This window comes from Pinus tabuliformis, chromosome 1_2 (assembly GCF_031772625.1).
Source record: "Pinus tabuliformis cultivar Carrire ecotype Pingquan chromosome 1_2, CPIR1, whole genome shotgun sequence".
NCBI classification, from domain to species: Eukaryota; Viridiplantae; Streptophyta; class Pinopsida; order Pinales; family Pinaceae; genus Pinus; species Pinus tabuliformis.
Window position 1 is genome coordinate 885,507,440 of NC_142298.1, and position 22,237 is coordinate 885,529,676.

The 22,237-nt window shown below is 36.4% G+C and overlaps 1 pseudogene; it reads right to left on the reverse strand.

The window, feature by feature from the left end:
• The window catches only part of LOC149208789 (bifunctional nitrilase/nitrile hydratase NIT4A pseudogene), a 150,743-nt pseudogene extending 129,274 nt beyond the window's left edge, over positions 1 to 21,469 (reverse strand).
• Positions 21,470 to 22,237: the final 768 nt, after the last annotated feature.

The window sequence follows — 22,237 nt, forward strand, 5'->3', positions numbered from 1 at the left end:
AGATGGAGAAGAGCATGGTAGCCTTAGATAATTTGCTTGATATCCAAATATCACAATAAGATAAATTAGGTCCTGGATTTCAAAATGGGGATTCTAGTTTGATTTCAAATAAAAACACCAAAGAAGAACCCAAGAAACTTGTAGCAAACAATACTAGTAGAAAAATTGAGATCGGAGGAAACAAGAAGCATATCTAGTAGTCAAATAACAAACAAAAGGACCAATAGCAGAAAAACAAGTAGAACCAAAAGCCAATTAAGTAGCAAAACTGGTAGTAGAAAATAAAATCTCAAGGAGCACCTACATTCATAAGATATTTTTCTTCTATAGATGATCATGATAGGTTTGTAAAGTTTCAAAGGAATCAAAGCCCTTATTTTGCTTTTGTGCATAATGTAGAATGTTACAATTGTCACAGGTTTCGGCATATTGCAACAAATTGCGAGAGAAGAATGTATAGTCCAAATCAATAGAGATTATAGCAATATCAATAGCCAAGGAGAATAGCTAATAGGTATACTTGCGATTTTTATGGTTATTTCTACTCACATGTTTGGCCATAAGGAAATAGATTGCAGGTCTAACAATTGGAGGAGAGACACATTTCATGCAATGGTTAGATCTAGCTTGAGCAGAATAAGAGGTGTTCCTCTTAGCCATGTGGAGTGTTATATATTCCATAGATTTGGCCATATGGAAAGATATTTTTTGATGCCCCATTACTCAAGCCAAAATCATCAAAAATAGTAAAAAGAAAGAGAATCTAGCACATAACCAATGAAGAAATAGTGGAAGCAGATGAATGAGGATAAAAAGTAACTGATGACCATAGGGACGAAGAAGGAGCAACAAATCTTCAACTAGTGAAGAGCATTCCCTCCTGCAATCCATGGATATTCATGCATATTTATAGAGGACTATAGAAATCATGAGAGGTGCATAACCTCAAGGAGAATGTATGACAAGCTGTTGCAACAACATATGATTTCATTTAAGTCTCATTCACATTAAAGTCCACATGATCAACCTATCTATTGGTTGTATATTGAGATCAGGGGGAGCTATGCATGGTATGTATTTACATGTGATATTCAACATTTTCTTCATCATTTCTCACTCTGTCATTTATGGCATATTTATATGTGTTTTCATGAGTGAAAAAGAGGATATTTTTCATCCATGTATATGATTTTGGTTTCGACTAACAACTGGTTGAAAATATGTGCAACCATGCATAAATTGTGATCATCTTTTCAGGATGTATTGAGATGACTTGCGACATGGACCAACCATATATGAGTTGTTGTACGATGACTATTACAACCATGTATGTCCTATTCTCTAATCATTATGTGTTGGTCTAGAGTCAAGTCAATAGTTGTTGAGTAATCATGGTGATAGGATTGTTTTGGAGGAGTTTTATGAGTCTGTTTTGCAGCCACATGTATCATAAGAGTAATGATGTATTATGTTTTTCAGTCATTGGTCCATAGGAGATGTGTTATAGAAATTTTTGGGCACTGCAACCCCAATCAAACATGTCCATAAACCAAGGGCTCCTAAGTCCCTAAAAGTGTTGTTTCATACCCTAAAGGAACAAGGTCTGCTGATTACATTATCTCCCATAAGTTCTCCACAGGAAACTGCTCAAAACTGGTCAAAACTGAACCATCTCACCTGCTCCATGGTAAAAGTGCGATGCATCCCACCTAATGTACACGGGAGGTGCGATGCATACTAAAAATCCCTTCTATGGGGTGCAATGGGCGAGAGTGGACAAATGGCAGAGACAGTTTGCGAGGTGGATGATCATGGAATCTTCCAGAAACTTCTCCTATGACACTTGCCTCTCTGAATTCACCCAGGGATGAGTAAGAGATCATCAATCTCCAAGTGGAATAAATAACTACCAGAGAGAGGAAACTAATCAAAATCCTAGAAGTTGACTCACCCCCTTGCAATCATCTATATATGGATCCCTCATCCCAGAGATCTAGAGGTTGGAATTTTGTATCTTGTAAGGAAGTCTTATTGGTTTCTTGTTGGAATATCATAGTGTTGGGTGATCTAAGCTTATCATGAGGTGAAAGAAGGGCTTTCATGCTGGATGATGACGTTGGGTTAGAACAATTGGTTGTAATCCTCTTTGCTATTCTTGATATTAATAAAGCTATTCAAGTTTTCCTCTACATTCTTGTATGTTTGATGATATATGCATTTGTGTGGTCAATATATATCTGGTCCTATATTGTTTATAATTGTAGATCTCTGTTCTTCGATACTATTATGTTGCTTTGATTCCACAGGTGCTCTTTGAAGCTGGGTAGATGAAGGAGAAGCGGCAAGGATCTGCCAGAAGGGAGAGGAACCGAACAAGGAACCAAGTGCAAGACTGAGGTTGGTGTCCTTCATTCCACTCTTATCTACTTTTCATAAAGGAAAACGAAAGTAGTTTTAGTTTGTTTGTTTCTAAGATAGCTACCAGTCTTAGTGGGACTAGCAGCTCCGAGTGGACACTAGATTTCTCGATAGCAAGATGATCATAGAAAATTTGTATTTATTAACATATTCATGTAAAATGCTCATGAATCCATGGACTTGTACTGTACTATATTTTTAGTCATATAGTCATAAGTTATTTGGTATTTTATCATTGCTCCAACCATGTATTTATCAATGTATATTTCATATGAGTCATGGTAATGTGGAGTATTGGTCCATAAGGTGCTTCCCTCTTGGAAAGGAAGCAATGTTTGTGATGAGAGAGGTTCATTGCAGGTTGGAGCTAAATCTGGTGACACCATGTGTTCAGGAGAAGAATTATTTGTTCCTATTTTCTTCATACATACATTTCTTGTATTATGATCCACATGGAGGTGTCATAATATGCCTCATTCTATGTTATAAATGTTGGGGTTTTTGGCCTCATGTGATGACATATTTGATAGTTGTCGCTATTTAGTTATGTGGGAGATTGCGTGTGATTGCCACATATGGATGTTACTGTATATTATGATAATGTTGCATATGATGACTATGGTTTTCTTATGTTGGAACATTACTTCCCACTATTAGAAGTTGTTGGTTAGTATGTTGATCTGAATGATGATTACTATATATTTTGCTTGTTTCTTCTCATATGTGGAGAGATAGAGGATGATGATTGCTTATATATGCAGCTTGTTATTTTTATGGAGGCATGGATGATCTTTGATATGCATTATTTTTTAGACAGGTATAGATGTATTACTTTAGTGTTTATGCTTCATTTCTTTCTTCCTATTCATATGGGTTTGGCCCTTTTCCATTGATGTCAAAGGTGGAGAGATAGAGGATGATGGTCTGGAGTTTGTGTATGGTTTATGTTCAATGTTAAAGGGGGTGATTGTTGGAATCACGGTATCCATGGATCTAGCTAGCTAATGTTGGCATGAGTTCATGATGGAAGACACCTCATGTTGACATTGATGTCAACCACTTGTAGCCTAGCTTATGTGTAGATTCCATTCATTGTAGAATGATTGCACCTAGTTGTGTCGGCATTGGGATGATTGTGTTGGTGTTCTTGTCAACCTTATGAGGTCATGAAATTCGTGTGTGTCGATATGTGTTGGATTTATGATTAATCCTATGATGGTGGAACACTTGATGGCACACTCATGATGGTCATATGAATGCATTGGTTTGGTTGATAATGTTAATATAGGTTTTCATGGAAATCTACATGTGGTGGCAATGGTTAATGTCACACTAATTGAGTTTTCAACTAGGTATTCATTAGTTCTTCATGTCTATGTTTATGAGCATGGCCTGTTGTAACGATGTGATGGCTTGATGATCATGCTACATAGTATTGTAGGCCTATTCGTTTATGTTGCAACTATGGAGATAATTGATGGAGAGTGGAGGACTTGTTAGCACTCTTTCCAACCTTATTTGTTGGCCTTCTAGGTCAAACTAGTAGTGACACTTGAGAGACATAATTGATCCACATGTATATGTGTCAAAGGCTATGTTAGAGGTTTGGAGCCTTTTATAAGAGATGGAGAAGATCATCCAAACTGTGGGAAAGGTTCGGAGCGGAGATTTTATGGTTTTTCCCTATGCTTTTCCTCAGTCTCTCACTTACAGGCCCATGAGAGTGACTGAAAAGTCCTAGTCACATGGAGATAGGCCTGTGAGAGTGATTGCAGCTTCTAATCAATTTTATACAGTGTCATGCATGCAATTGAGGCATTTCCTGAGATCTTCTTCACATCCCTTGCACTGTTTGGACGAAAATTAGCTTGGAAATTCCTAGTGGCTTCTAAAATTAGTTGAAAAAGTAAGAAATGGTTTAAAATGGTCCTCTAACAATGTGAATGAATTTAGTGCACACGTTTTGGTGTTATTGGATTGATTTGGTCCAAATTTTGCACCTTTGATCCTAGCCCCAACCTCAATTTTTCCCTGCATGTTTTTTATTTTTGTCTGTGGAGCTTACTGGTTGTTGATTAAGAGTAGAAGGAATGTGTATGTGTGTAGGAGAAGGTTGCAAAGAGTGATTATATTATATAACTATTGGAGCTTGTAGATGCTTCAGTTTATGAGTGTTAATTGTTGCATAATGAGTAGATCTGAAGCATGCTGCAGAATATATCAGATTTGATGTTCCCATAGTAGAGATTGTCTGGAAAACCTTTATATGTTGTTGGATAGTGTCTTTGGTTGGTGAATCTCACATTCGTTTTTTCAGGAGCTATTGATGCATTTGGCAAATAGCCATAGTTTCTTATAATGTTAATTGTATTATGCAACATTATATTGATGTGAGGGTTTTATAGTATTCAAATTCGATGTGGCTAATATTTTTCTAGTTTGGAGAGCATATATCTTTGTGGTGTTTATATTTGATATGATGATGATATCTTGGTACCAAAGGTTGTATTTTAGAGCTGAACCGATTTGAGTGGCAAGTCTTTGGATCAATTTTGAAACTAGATGAAAGAAGATCCACATAGAGTAGAGGGGCAATGCGTTCATGGATGTGCAGAAGTGATTGTGAAGTTCCAATTAAAGGAAAAATTTCTCAATCTAATGGTAGTTAGGTGAGGATCGACCAATCATGGTGGCTTTCAACGGATGGTTGTATGTAGATTTGTGGTGAACATAGTCTTCCAAGATGATTAGTAGAATCTATTCTCTAGGTTGATCAAAGTAAACTAATTGTATGTAAGGTCGAGTCTCCATGTTAATGGAATTCAAGAAATATATGTAAAAGATATATTTTTCTTAATAGAATACTCAGAGGAGTGAAACAACAATAAGGGTGGTTTTTTCTTAGTGAAGGGTTTTCCAGTAGATATCTCATGTCCCTTGTATGATGGATTTTGTGGATATTTTTTATTTTTTGATTATTGTTTCTCATATGATTATTTTGTTTTATATGCATACATGGTTTATGTTTATGATATAATCTAATGTGTTTTTGTATAGAAGTAAATAAAAAGTAAAATTGTTAAATAAGTAACACTATTGTTTCACCCCCCTCGCACATACCAATAGTGCTCAAAGGTTTCCAACACCAACATCCATTGGATTATCCAGCTACCATTAAATTGGGATTCTCCTCCTTTAATCACTATCTTCTAGTCTTTGTAAGCATGAAGTTCTTTCACTTCCAACTCCTCCATGCAAATTTTGTTTCATGCATTTTCAAAATTGGCTCTCGAACCTACTCAACATGAGAAACCCAACAACCTCATTGATCTGAATATGAAAATGATAGGTTGATATACCCACTCTACTAAACACAACAACAAATATGAAATATTCTAGAAAAAACACCCTAGCACACTTTCACTCTCGCACCAATAATCAAGACAAAAATACACACACAAGTATATGCCAAAATATCCTCAATAATCTACAAACCAATATCAGGGGAAAAAGACATGGTTATTTTGATATCAAGGACACTTGTACCATGGTAATCTCCAAACTAATTCCACAGGAAAATACCATGGTTATGTCAATACCAAGGACACATGTAACATGGTAATACCAATATCACTTGCTAACCTTGTCCACACACATCACGTTTCAACTTGCTCCTTACATATAGCAATACCATGGTAATTCCAATACCAAGGACACTTGCACCATGGTAATACTCTACTAGGAACCAAACATCAACCCCCATAACATAAAATATACCATAATATATAGGTAAAAGCATGTTAATGTGTATCACTTTTTCCCTTTTTGTGGCAAAGAAGTTTTATAAAAATAAATGGAGTTGGAATGTTTACTCTTAAAATTACAAAATCATCAAAAACTAGATGGTGGTAAAAGAAGACAAAACATGTCAATTTAAATTCAGTTTCATGTCATATTTTTTCTAAAATTTAATATATAATTTTTATCTAATTTATTCATTTTCTTTAAAAGGTATCATTAATATTTTACATAAATTTTTAAGTAGTGACAAAACCGCGACCCCCCATTTCTCTATTGATTTATGTTTTTTAATTCCAATTTCTTTAAGAGATGTGTTCTAAACATTCTAAAGATTGCTAAACAAATTTAAAAATAAAAAATAAGCATATTTTTTAATTATTATTAAAATACTAGTAAAAATGATCATATTTTCGTACATATAAAACCGCGACCCAAGAACTACCCTTTCAAGTTTATAAAATCAATTTTTTTTAATAGAAATTGGAAAATAACATATAACAAAATGTTAAAATTATTTTTTGAAAAATTTTAAAATATATTTTATATTTTTTATAATAAAATTTTTAATTATGATTATAATAATGTATTTTATATTATCCAAAATATAATATAGAAAATTATTTGTTTAGAAATTCTACTTCTATTTTTATATATATTTTTAAAGAGTTTCAGCATTTCATTTAACCTTACATAAAGCTATTTATATTTTGTGAGTGATTAACCATAGTTTTTACCAATATTTACTATTAGTTGACTTATTTGCAAATTTAGTATTTACTTTTTATAAAATTATTTATATTTTCTAAACCCATTAAATAGGTTCACTATAGCTTTTACCAAAATTTATTGTAAGTTAGCTTTGTTACAAATTTAGCATTTATTTTTTATAATTAACAAGTATGAAACTCAACTCATTTAATTGATATTTTTATATTATTTTTTTTAATCTTTTTTCATTTGAGTGCTTTTTTGCTTTTGCCATATAATGAGACACATTAACATGCTTTCACCCATATGACAAAGCCAAACCAAACCACCTGCAATACAAAAAATTTGCAACCATTGGAACATACACATATGCAATCAACTGCATCTCATGTTATCGTCCTGCAACTAGGTTAATATCAATGCCAACCAACAATCCAACTACATCATCAATGCTAACAATATCCCCCTTTGGAATTGATGGAAATCGTGGTTGAGCCATCCAACTAAGATCTAGAAATATTCTCACCCACAGCCCCTTTGACATCATTGGAAAAGGGATGAGCTCATCAAGGACTCTACTGCAAACATAATAAATTACCCTTAACACTAGCTAGATGTCATCTACAAGCATGAGAAGAAGCAAAAAAACACACTCAACTCAACAATAACAAATGGATGTATCCAAGTAGTAACAAGCTCAATCAACAACTCCAACCACCCTCTCAACCAAGGTAACAACATGACCATCAACCACAATAGAACATGAGCATCACTCTCTCTATCAACATCACCAACAACATAACATAACGATCATTAGTAATGTAATGTGGGTAGTAGCACTCTCACTACAAATTGAATGAGAAACAACAACATGATCAACACTAAAAATGGAAACATCACTAAACTCACTAGCAAAAACAACAACATAAGCATACATGTGACCATTAGAAACAACAATACCTAAGTAGCAACAAAATACTATGACTAATTCAAACTAACCTCACCAGAAGCATATTGGTATCACATACATAAAGATAATGGAAAACAATCAACATAGCTACCATCCATACTTCCTCAAGAAACAACATATCAACTACAGTTTGTCAACAACCACATAAAAAGCATGCTCCCCTTGAGAATATACTCAGAATGAAGTCATCATCATCAATATATAATCAACATCCTTCTTTTTGAAGGCTACATCTCATGGTCCAAAGGAAAACATCTCATTTATGGTTGAATAACGCTCTCCATGACCATCACTAACATAATATTACATGGATTCATAGCTGAAATATATTAAAATTCATACTTGTTAAAATGATATATGAGCCCCTCACCAACAGACTCTCTATCAACAATACACTAGACCAAACATAACACATTTCTTGACAGACTTGGCCTCTAACAATAAGAAATAAACTCAACAATGTGACGATTTACTAAGAAATACACCTCTCTCCAGAAAAATCAATATCAGTCATTTACAAATCAACAATATTTTGATCTAACGTAAAACACAGGTATAAAGTTATGTAAGGATCAATCATACTTTGCGACATCGATGTTGAAATACAAATATGTCAACACATTTACAACCTTCAACAGTAGATAAATGTTCCATATGCAGTGGTATTCTATCAATGATATCTACATGTTATTTACCAAATTACACTAGTAACACAACATAGGTGAGGCCAGTATCAACTCAAGCCAATTCCATTCACAAACTATCAGGTATATAATAGCAAGACAAATATGAGTATACCAGGAAGCAAGTTCATCATGTCAATCAACGACATACATTTCAAATTCATGAATGATGCATGGATGGGATGAATAAAATCAATACCATAATGCTCAATAAATTCAAAACATTGTCCCTTTTCAAAAGTCCTTTGTCCCTGCATACATTAATAACAATATTATTTATGTGTCATAACAATTGATGTAAAATCGATATATTATTTTCATAGGCCTTTGTTAGAATGAATAAATGAGAGCATTATTTCTATGGTTTCATCTTGCAAAGTAAGGATTATTAGGTCCATAATAAATTATTTGTTACAATGTGGAACTGCTTCAATTAATCGATATATGAAATTCTAGTAAGATGATATTCTCAAAGAGGAAAAAATGCTACTTTTTTTTGTAATCGTTCAGTTAAGTATTCAGTACATATGTGTCATGAATTAGATCAATCTCTTCAGATGATTAGACCCCCAAAAGTCGACACTTCAAACAATATTTGTGTAATAATTTGTCATTTACTCAACAAGAAAGGTTCTGTAATTCTATGCTCAAACTAGCATTCGCTCCATGTGTTCTTCCATGTGCTGAACTACTTACAACAACCACGACAATGAGCTCCTCCTTATTCTCTCTAGCCTAGATATCATAAATTCCAATGAAAGAGAGACCAAAAATTTAAGAATATTTTATTTATTTCCCCTTCAATTTTCTCTTCTACCGTAGCTTCTCATTTTTACTTCTCCTTATGCACTTGATATAACCTTGCTTCATTACAGTACACAATTCACAAGTTCGATCACAGTTCAAAACCTAAGGATGACATGCTATTTTTTTTTTATGTAATGGTCTTTATTTATAATTTTAAACGAGAAGAAATAGTTTGGCACCCTCTAATGCTACAAAATCCAATTCAACACATATTACTTTCCAAGTGATACCTCAAATGTGTCCATAGTTTAAAAACTTGTTCACAACAAACTTGACTTTAACAAATATTGCTCTTCTAAGAGTTCATAAAGTATATCATAATAAACCTCAAGCAAGGAAGAGCTTGCGTTATGAAGAGCCTCTAGTGTCCAAGTATACATATGCCCTTGGAGGAATTCTGTAATGCTTTCTCTCTTTAAATAAGGATACAACTTAATAAAATGATGTAATAATGAGTAATAATCTACCCAACTTCACACTGTCATTCTTATCGTAGCAGACAATAGATGTTATAGGACGATACATATATTAGCAACCTTGATATTTGATCCATGCACCCCTATCTTAATTAAAAGACACAATTACTAAAGAGATATAATTCATGTCTCGATCCATAAAAATTTCAACATGACAACAAGCTATTAGCCTACGACCATACAAAAATAGCATCATATACTTACTAAAGTGAGTGAATGAAAGATAATGATAAATCCATTGTTAATCTTCGAAAACAACAATACCCCTTCCTTGGATCAACTTCACATGTAATGAACAATACACTATCAGATTTTTTTAACAAGAAACTCCACACAAGATATCGTCCTCCTACCACCTGCACATATAACACTCTTTGAAGACATATTATCCTATAAACCTCCAAAGACATAGTCCAGTGGAGAAGGAAAGTGTTTTCTTTTGCAGAACTGATTAGAAAATAGCATAAAATTTCAACACTCCAAATATATATATGACACATTGATTTTTCGATGAATCTCTTATATCAACACTTGGTGCACAATAAATTTCCACACCTTTGGCATACATTATTGTTCTCAAAGGTGACATTCAATTTTCCCAGCATAAGACTTCGCCCATACACACAATTGTTCTGTCATACATAGGTAAAGTGAATCCATCACTAAAACCCCAAATCAGATGCTCCAAATATGTTGGCATCAGTTTACAGTGCTTCCCTATGAATCTTCCTTGAGGATCAAAGAAAAGAACCTTGCAATACAATGTGAAACCTACTCATTATATCACTTCCATTACTACATGCACTTTATATTTTGTAGTTGTAGCTGCTATCCTCTCTTTTGGACCTGGCACAACAATAACAAAAGCATTGTGTTTAAGAAAATCCTCCCAACCCTTCAAACAAATAATATCCATTACAACATCAAAACTAGAACCTCAAGGATAATCATCAAAAAAAGATTCGAGAAACACAAGAAAGTGTGGCCCGAAAGAAATTCCTTATGCTATCAATATTCTTGTTTTATCAAGAGTAACATGGGTGTTGTAGAAGATAGTGGAGGCCAAAAAAATGCTAGCTCAAACAACTCTTGTGTTATCATGTAATGTTGAGTCCATTTCAACTTCCACTTCGTGGAGTCTTGAAATACACATTATTGTTAAAGATGATAATAATTATTATCTTACTACTCACAAGAAAATTATAATTATTCTTCCAAGAGACTTCAAATGAAAACTTATCCCTATGTCTTCTCTCATCAAGTGGAAACCATCTGATCATTAAGAATAATCTTCCTCCATAGACCAAGAGACTCAATGCTACAACAAATGATGTAATAATTTAATTCATTATTTGGTTCCCAAGTAAAATGTGTAGGTTCCTTTTTAAAGACCAAATGAACCATTAGAGCAATAACTTGATTTATTAATGAATAACCATTATTCCACAACTAAAATTCATTCATACTCATGGATGATCGAATAAAAGTTGCTACCTGCACTGGCCTCAATCATTTTCATACCACTATCCACATGTTGTCAACATATCTAATTGACCACACATGAAGACCTTCTTGGAGTAACAACCAACTACCAAATACATGCACCAATTATAATTAATTTCTATAACTGTTTTTGAGAAAAAAATGCAACCTCCTCTATCTAGAGCACCAGGGAAGAACAAATTAAAAGAAAATGAGTCATTACAAACTTATTGCATTCACACCCATTTTAAGGATCAAATAGTATTGAAAACATCCTAATTCCATTCATTAACAATAGGAATTTCTCTAGTTTAGGTCCAAATATTTGCTCTACCATATTTATATCATAGGCCTTGAATTCAAATAGTATGCATGACAACCCCTCAACTGAAAGGCAATAGAGTATTATTGATTATGTGTAGATATACTCCAATCCTTCTTTTGAAAAAAATATTCTACTATAATAAAGTCACTCATTGTGACTCATTTAAATCACACTCTTAATTCCACTTTTCATTCCAACACTTTGGTCATATGCACATTTCGCCCCCTTTTTTTCTTAAATATTTTTTATATCATAGTTCTAAGCATAGATATCCTTGTGTAGGTACCCAATTACATCAATGATAATAGATTGTTATTTGTAATCATCCTCCAATTCTAGTAGTTTTAAACATAATTTTGCTCTAGTTTGTCACTGCTCTAGATTGCATCAACAACAAGGTTATTAAAACCAACTTTGAAGATATATATCAAAGCATTGTGCTACAAACTATGACATTCAAACATACTACAACTCAATACAACCAAGACAAATATTTTACATTGTTTTCAGTAGCAAATGAACCTTATTTTATTTTAGGAGCTTACCTTGAATTTCTGTAATTTATGCTTCAAGCTCCCCTTGAGCCCAAGCTAGCCTCAATTTCCTTTTTTCACTTTGTTTTTCTGAATTCTGATGTACCACTTCCCTATCAAATCTTCTTATGGTTTATTTTTCCTCCTCAAAATCCTTCTTTGATGACTAGATTCCTTAAGATCTATAGGTGGTGAGCAATCTTTGGCTCTTTGGCCTAAGTTATAACAAATATAACATCTAATGATCCCAATAAATAGTGAAAATGACCTCCTTTTATAGTGAATACCTTTATGGCTGAACTAATTACACAAATAACAATACCCATGGCAAATGTTTTTGTAGCTTGAGAATGATGGGGCTACTTGTGAATTCTCCTTGTTCAATTGTTGGTTTTTTTTAAAATGATTTTTCTTCTTTCTTCTGCAATTCGTTGCAGTGTGCCCAAATTTCTGAAAACTATAACACCTTACATTTCTCATGCTTTTCTTTGTCATATTCTTTAGCTTCTAATCTTGATGATCATTTCCTTGATCACTGCTGATTGTTTCTTCTTTGAGTTTCTCAACAATTAATTCATTTACTCCTCTTAGGCTCTGTTACACTATATTTTGTCACTGTCCCTATACTCCCCATTCCATGATCGTGGAGGACCTCTATAATCAACCCTACATGCTTCCCCTTCATGAAGAAACTCCCACTGTGTCCCTCTTCATGAGAAGAACAATTCCCTTTTGCATCATTTCCCATAAATCTTGTGTTTTTCCCAGTTTACAAGACCGATGGCAATGACCATTGTTCTCCTCGCACCAATATGCGGGGATTATAAATGTCCCTACCACTAACCAGAGCAACTGAGCCTTGTTCCAAATTTTTCGATCCTCTTTGGAAAAGTTTTTAAATAAGGAGTCGAAGCTTCTAGCTCTAGAAGCTTCGTAACGGAAGTCTAGTAAATGTTTGGGCCGTATTGAGTTGAGGATATGAGTTTGAGCTCTTTCCCCCTATTAGGATGGAACTACCTCAAGAGATAAGACCTTCTCCCATTAGAAGAGGAACCATCTCCCATCCATTCATGACATATAAACCTCCCTTTCTCCCAAGCACAAGCTAGGGTTAATGTTGGTGTGCTAGTGCTCATTAAGTTTGGAGTAATTAGAAAGTTATTCATAGTTGTAGCTCTCTAGTTGTGTGCGAGGGAGAAGTGTGAATTTGGTTTAGTGTGAAGACTAAAGGGAAGATCCTTAAAACTATCATTGTTGAGGCCATCATAGAATTTTAACGGAAGTGTGTGGGAACCTGGATTTGTTAGAGGGGAACGACAATGTCAAGACAAGGGTCGTAATCTCTTCTTGATTTAATATATATGCAACTATCGATTGATTTCCTACATAATGTGTCATCTCACATGTTTATGGCTTAATGTTGATTGACTTGTTAAGTAGGTTGAATTACAATTTGTCTATTATCACGGTTGTTGTTCGTTATTTTTTACTTGTTTCAGGTGTTCAAAGAAGGAAACATGAGATAGTTGGAGCAAGCAAGCAAGGTCATCAGCAAACGATATAAGCGTACTAAGAGGTAGGCACTATTAATTTGTCCTAACCTAAGCAAATATTCCATAGAATGTCTTTTTAGTGGCTAGACCTACTATCGGGCTAGAGGAATTGTTTTTGTGTGCACTTATAATTTTATTTCACCACAAATTGGAAACTCCACTAGGGAACCCATCCTTCTGTTTGTTTGCTTGGAATTTCATGGTTTTGGGTGAATCTTTCTAGTTTTGTCATTTCCCTTTAGTTATGTCTACTTTCCTTTGCTTACTACTCTATGTTTGAAATTCACAATAACAAGTCTAGTCTCAACTTTTGAAATTTTTTATTTTTTCTTTGCATCGTCATTCAATGGGCTTATTGTGATGACAGTCAAGCCGATCGGTGTGATATGCTTAGAAAGAGTCGTGCTTACTCCCTTCTGGCACTTGTTTTCAGTTAGGGGGTTGCGTTGATGCCTATAAGTGAAGATTACGATTCACCCTAGATCTTGGCTAGTGTGACTTGCTCTCTTGATTTCTACCTTGTAATATTCTTAAAAAGTCTTCTACCTGACTGCAAAGCTGCTTTTAATTTGGTTATTTTCTTGTTTATTTTCCATCTTTTCTCTTGATTTCTTGGGTTATTGGATGGTTTTTGGCCCTAGGGTGTCCAGGTTGTCATCCATTCAGCTGATTGTGAACTCAGTGAGTCAAGTTGTTGGTGGATTTACTCCTTGCATTTCATTTGTAGTCCTTCTATGGCTTTGATTTCCATTACACACGTTTGAGAAGTTTCATTTTCTTGTCTAAACGTCTCCTTTTCAACATATAACACATTGCTTGTGTTTTTTCTGGTAAATTCATTGTGTCATTAGTTTGAAAGAGATTCTCTTTTCATGTTTTTCATTTGCTTGAGAACGATTGTCGTGAAAAATTCTCATTGAAGTGTTTTATGAGAAATTCATTTTTGTGATTTCATGAAAAGTACAAAATTCTAGTCTGTTGCATCAATATGTTATGATAGTTAGCATCATTGAAGACTAGGATTACATTGGAATTTGAAAAGAAAAAAGAATTATCTTTACTTTTGAAAGCACTATTGGAGTGTACTTGTTAGGAAATTAGGAATTGGAATGAATTTTTCATTACTTTATTTTCTCGCAAAGTGAAGTAGTGAAAAATCATTTTGCTTTCGGTTGCTTGGTTGTCTACATTTGATTGTGTTTTTTACCCTCTCCACTATAGACAATTCATCAAATTGAAAGGGCCTTCTCTCATTTAGCTACATTTAGGGCTTTTCGAGTCACATTGCTAAGACTTGAAAATTGAGACACAATTCAAGATAAAATTTAAAATGAACTCAATCAACCTAAGGCGCATTTGAAACCTAGTGATCACATCTAGAAGGTCTAGGCTAGAGATGTGTTCCGACGTCTTTAAACCTAGCAGTTATCGTTAGCTTCGACATTAGATAGCACTAGTACAGACTTGTGCTCCCTGTACCATCCAGTATATAACGGGAGACCCCTCTAGGCTGCAATCCTTTATCCATAGGAAGCAGATTCTGCCACCTTGCAAACGTGATACACCAAACATAGCATTCGTGAGATTTCTTTCCCATACTTCTTGGTTCATCGGGAGGTATTCTGTAGTTCACGGTTGCTTGATAATCCTTTATACCTAGATCATCCACAGTAGTCCTTGGATCTTTTTGACTCATTAAACTTAAAAGATCATTCGATCACTTTTCATTTGGAGCTCGTTTCCAATAGAAAGTGATAGAGTCATCTTTGCTTCTTTCTTGACTCTTAAAACATGAAACATGACTAGTTTATTTATGCATCTCAAAAAATTGTTGCCCACGATTTTATAAAATCCTCTTAGTCTCTTTTAGACCAAATCGTGAGTTTTCCCTAAAGTACATTTTAAAGCCTTGAAATTTATCTCTCTTTTCCTATTAACTAAGACAAGGTCATCATGGCTGAACCATTTAGTTCACCTAGTTCCTCTTCCTCTCCTCCGTTCGAAAGATTCTTTAAGGAGCCTTTTCGCAAATTACTATAGTCACTCGAGGACCAAGGTGTTGAACTCAGAATTGTTTTGAGAATTCAAACTTTTTCATCTTGTCCTTCTCCTACTTCAGATACTAGGTCACCTACTGATATTGGATTAGAATCTTTGAACAATCCCATCCAGACTCCTGAGAGTTCATCGACTACTGACGGTCAGCCTAGACTAGTTATATATCCTCTGAATCCTTTGTTTGACCCTGTTGTGATATCACCACAACATCCGTACAGTCTGTATGATCAACTGGGTGTTCCTTTGGAATTATCCTATCCTACATCTTCGGTCATTCATCATCATTTGTTCCTAGCTATGGAACCCAAAGGTGAAGCTCCAATTACCTCTCTAGATCAATCAGAAGCTTCTACTCCACACAGTCGAGGAAGAAGACCACCAATTTCCTCTTGAAGGTTTCCCCTTCATGGGGAGCATTCCCGTCAGTGTATATCGGGATTTACCACCTAATTATGTAACTATAACACAGTTGGTCTTAGGTACACCTAGTGTTGGGTCACTTTATCACAACCTTATCTGGGCGTCTGGCGCATGCCTACTGTGGGTCCGTTCATTGCAAAAACAACCTCCCAACAGGTTGTTACCTCAGGCCCAGTGCAACCCACCATTCCGAACCCTCTTTTCTCTTCTGTCCTAGTCAACCGTCTGGTTCAACCGACAGTCTCAAGGCATGTTATTGTTAGTTCTTCAATCCCTCTAGTAAGTGGACAAGCTGTGCCAATGCCTACGGGGAAGAATCTGAGTGTTTCTATGATGTTAGGCACCATCAATGTGAGTAGATCACAAGCTCACATGGTTGGCATGAGCCAACCTTCTTCTGATGTTATCCAAATCTGTACTCATCCTGCTGGATCAAGCAATGTCCAATACCAACAAGTCCAAAATCTCGTTGGTCCATCTCGGTCAACCAATTTCCAGTATCAACAGCCATATGATGCTCAAGTTTAGTAACGAGCTCCTTATGTTCCAAATGGTTCTCAAATAATGGTCAATACGGCTTACATCCTTTAGTCTAGATAGTGTGTTCAGCCAGGTCCATCCACTTTTCTGGGTGGCTATGGCTAGATTTAGTTTGGAAACTTTTAGAGAACTGTTCAAGTTCCCATGTAGCAACAAGGAAAGCCTTTGGAGCAACAATGAAAACCTTTTTTGCAGCAATGGTAGTTTGCGCAATACCAGGGGCAGATGATACTACAGCAAGAACAACTACAAGAATTACAATGCCAAGCCTCGCAACAGTTGCAGCAAACCATGCAACAACAAATGCAGTATGCTCTCCAAACCTCCCATCCTATGTCTTTGCAAGTCCAACCCTTGAAGCTACAGGGATAGCCTTCGCAGCTGCAAGGTCAATCCTTGCAGTAGCAAAGACAACCCAGGAAACAACAACCCTTATATACATGTTAACATGGTCAACCCTTGCAGGGATAAGGTCAGAGTCAAGTCCTGTAGTAGTAGGTACAAAATCCCTATGTCTAAGGATAGCAAGTGCATAATCCTTATGTCCAAGGATAGAAGGTCCCAAATCCTCTTGCTCAAGGTCAGCAAGTTCAAAACCCGTATGTTTAGGGACAATAGGTGCAATATTTGTATGTCCAAGTTCAACAGGCTCAACAATCTCTTAACCTGTATGTTGCTTATCAACAACCTATGGTTGGATAGTTCCAAGGTGTTCAAGGTAAAAATCATCCCTATGGCCAAGGTACCCTACAATTGGGGCAAAACCAAATGTCATATGGCCAAAACCCTCCATTATGGGGGAAAAATCCTTACCAGTAGGGATGGGCTCCTTCGGTTGGACCTCCTTATCGACCTCTAATGCCTTTGAATAGTCAATTGTCATTCTGGGTTACACTAGAGTTTCCTGATGTGTCTCAACTCATGAATGATCCAATTCTTCATTCGTCGTACTAGCCTCTGGTTCCATCAAAGATCCTGAGCAATTGTCCCAAGTTCAATGGGAAAGCAAATGAAGATTCTCAAGCCCCTGTGATGACATATCACCTTTGGTGCTCTTCAAATTCCTAAATTGATGATTATATTCGTGTCTATCTTTTCCAATGAACCCTCACATGTGCTACAACCAAGTGGTACATCAAGCTCCCTTGAAATACTTACCATGACTTCAACTCCTTAGCCATGGCTTTCCTCACGTATTTCCAGTTGCCGGTTCGTTGTGAAACGAGCACCTATTTTCTGACATCGCTTAAGCAAGATACTACGACACACATCTTTGATCACATCCATGAATGGAGATGTAGACTTCATCTGATCAAATTTGAGATTGATAATCAGTTGCTCACTGAATGGTTTACCAAGTCATTCATCACTCCAATCGCTCACAATATAGCTATGGGTGGATGTGTTACCGAATAAGAATACATTGCTCGTGCCTAGTACTTATATCTCATTTATTCTCAGTCTGACACTTTGTATGAGTTATTATCCAATGCTCTGTGACCATCATTTGATCCCACGGCATCAAACTCATAGGATACACCTCTTGTTGATCGAGTAATTGCTTCAGTGTCCCAGACCCTTGCTAAGTATTCATCCAAATAGAAGTAAGTTTCAAACACTGCTTCCAATAGTTCCTCCCAGAATCCACCTGGCCCTAGTAAAACCTCAGAGGTCCATGATGTCCAGTCTACCATAGTGGATAAATCCTCGAAAGGTAAGAAGAAAGGAAAATGCATGAGTAAAGTTGAAGCCCCAAAACAGGGTCCTCCTAAGTGATCTATTGGTGATTATTCCCAATAGAAGCCTAAGTATCCATGCCTTAATTGTGAGGAGAATCACTATACTAAGTATTGTCCCCGACGATCCAAAGTTAGTCGTTTGCTGAAAGGGACCCCAGTTGTCCTAAAAAAGTCATTTCCATCGTAGTAGAGTCAAATGGTAGTCCAACCATAATCATCTGCTTCCTGAGGATCTCAAGTTTTCATGATGAGTATGCCTATTAATGTGGCTACTATATCAAAATATTACCAAACCCCTGCTCCGACAGCCGTGAAAGAGAAATAGGCCACCCCTTCTTCTTCAGCCCCAAGTTCTAGCCCTCTTCATATCGAGTGCCCTAACCTTGATTCCTCCATTCAGGCACCTTCTCAAGGTGTGCTAAGGAAGTCCTTGTACAATCCAAATGCTCGAGCTACTCAACACTGTAATATTTTTGAGGTTTTGGCTCAGGCACCATCAGCCATGTCTGCTATTGAGGTAGACCAAAGCTACTCGTCTCAACGGAAATCATTGTTGTCAACTATTAGGGGCATTGATCCTACCGATTTCAACTTGATATGTTTTGATCTAGAAAACCATGTTCTGTTCCTACCTCATTAGATTTCCTTTCTCATTCAAGTGATCATCAATGAGAAAACCATTCATAGGACCATCATCGATGAAGGTGCTTCTACCTACATCATGTCAGTCACTTGCTAGAAGGAATTTGGTTCTCCTCCTTTGAACGCAATCCCCTAACACTTTGGAAGCTTTTGATGGGTGTGATTCATGACCCTTCGGTGTCTTACCCAACCTAGCCATTACTTTGGAGGGCAAACAGTACATGTCGAGGTGGAAATTGTTGACGTTAATCTCAATTATAATCTTCTACTCAGACGAAGCTAGACCCATTCCATGCATGCTGTAGCCTCTTCCCTGTTCCATGTGATTATTTTTCCCCATCAAGGGAAGATAGTCACAATTGACCAACTATCCCTTTTTTCCAATTCCTCCTCAGATGGAAATGTTCCATATGTCAAGCACACTGGTGCTCCTTATGAGAATGTGGGGGCAGGTCTTTTTAAAGATTCTTCCTTGATGGGAATTTTTCGCTCCCACCTCATCATCTTGCCTTTGTCAACATGATCTCAGTCAAATCTGATCCTTGGGTCCTACCTTCACCATATCTTGTTGATTACTGGGGCAAGGTTATGCCACTTAGTCCTACCGAAATCGATTATCTAGAAATTGTTTTAGCCTGAAGTTATGTATTGTCTGATTTTCCTGTTTCGAGGACTTCTCTTGATACATATTCTCCATCCCCATGGCTTGATGCTTTGGAATCCCTTGACCCTTAGCAGAGACTTTTCTTGCTAACAAGAGTATCATGGAAGTAATGTCTCTGGATGAACAACCTTTGAATGATACTCATCATCATTCCTCATTCTTGCCTAGCCTGGTGGTCATGTCTACTTGTCTCGAAGATTTCTGTTCTCCACTGCCTATTGACATGTCAGTTTCACTTGCCATTGTCAAGATCTTTCAGCTAAGGGCACCTTTATCCCCTCATGGACTTAGGTTTTTTCTCCCTCCTCGAGTTTTTACCGATTACCCATTATGTCGATGGGGTTGTAATTTGACTTGTAAACCTCTCTCACCCATGGGGCATGGGGTCAATGCCTTATATGAGTTCTACTCTATTATTTTGCCGAGTCGATGCTTACTCATCTGACAACATTAAAACTCTGATGTTCATCCGTGTTGATTGATTACCTAATTCCAAGCATGGAATCCCTCAAAAAGTGTTATTCTTAGGTCATCTTTCATGGTTACCTGAGTACATTAGTGTGTAATTCACTTTTGTACAGTGTGGTTTGCTGTGTTAGTTTTCAAACAACTTTCTTGTTTAGTATGTGTTTGACTCATCACATCAGTTTCGTTGATGGGGCTTGCTGTAGTACCTAAAATCTATCCTCCGTGACATGGGCCATTTATGACCTTCCTGGTGAGTTGATTGATCTTTAGGGAAATTTTTTTAGGTTGCACAACTAATAACATTACTGAATACAGTGTAGTCGATGAATTATTTTCTAAAGCTATCACTCTTGAGATTCAAAAATTGGTTGTCAACCTGGATTCGCAGCTTGTTGTCATTCAACTCACTGGGCAATATTCCGTCAGAAACCCTAAGATATTAAGAATGTATCTACGTATTTGTCTATTGGAAAGACATTTTGATTATCTAATTATGTGTTGGATAGACATTTACGAAACATGTGAAAAGCCAAAACAAATCATTTGTATGATAGTAAGGAAGAATATACAACACACACACACACACACACACACACACATATATATATATATATATATGGTGATAATGTTTGATACATCAAAACCCCAAAAAATAATATATGTGTTCAAACAACATTCGGGACTCGTAAACCTCATATATCCATGGTGCACAAGCCTCAAAAATGTAAATGTTGGACATAGGAGCTAATCAACATGGTGATCATGGTAACATGAAACTACTCGTGCCACAGGAGTCAGCAATTGGTCGATTCGATCCAATACCCCCATTGTATGCATCTAGTATTGGCATGCGATGTCTCCCACCTGGGCATACTCTAGGATACCGCGAGTCAACCCCTCAAGGTTTCTCGCGATCTCCTCGTTGTTGTCACTCCCCTCCTAATAAGGAGCGACATCAAACTGGTGAGTGAAATGCCTGGCTATCGGGGACATCCCGACAGCACGCTCTGGTCCAACATCTCCATTGATAAAACAAAATGTTATAAACACGTATCTATAAAAAAGAAAATTAAAAATTGCTTTTTTACCTCCATCGTCAAAATCCTCCCCATCTGGCAGCGGCATGTCCAGATCTACACGGAAGTCACTACCACTATATGTCCAATCCTCCACTATGATCATTTGTCATCTTAGCCATCAAAATAAGGCAGTCGTGTAGGACATATGCTAGCCCCTAGTGATCCTAGGCATCAAATGACTACAAGGGAACATTTGTGGGTCTCGTGGCATTGATGGATCTACCTTAGTCAGCCGGTACTAGAATAGCGGAACCTGTTCCAAGAAGAAGGTCATCGATACATATCCGAAGCAAAATTGCTTTAGATTCCCCGCCTTAGCTTTTGACAACTAGAATTTCATGTTGATATTTATGGCTTCCACCCAATTGAAGATCATTGGTGTTGTATAGTCGATAGCATATAGAAATTTTGACTTGTTAGTATCGTGCTCCACTTGGGACCGAGCCACTCTATTGATAGTCAACAATAGCACTCTCAGTGTCAGATCTCTCATAGTGGAAATCTGAATCTTGTTGCTCTTAGATTTGAGGGTTCTGGGTAATTTTCGACAAGTAGCATGGATATGCTTGCCCTAATCTGTTGTGACCCATATAGGTTGATTGGTTCCCCTCTCTAGGACAATCGTTTGATGAAATAGATGTCTGAAGTTTCTAATTCCAACTCTTAGTCACCACTGATAAATATTTTCCAATTTATGTCCTAGAGACAAATCAGGTATCGAAGCAGCTCAGGTTGAGCCCTCATCCCTTGTGTGAGAAAGAACGTGAGGAGCCCACAGTTCCTCAAGGTGTCTAAGCAATTTGGATCATTCATAGCTTGAGTGTCCACATCTTCATGCTCTTGTTCTTTCCAGTCTACCATTTTCAATGAT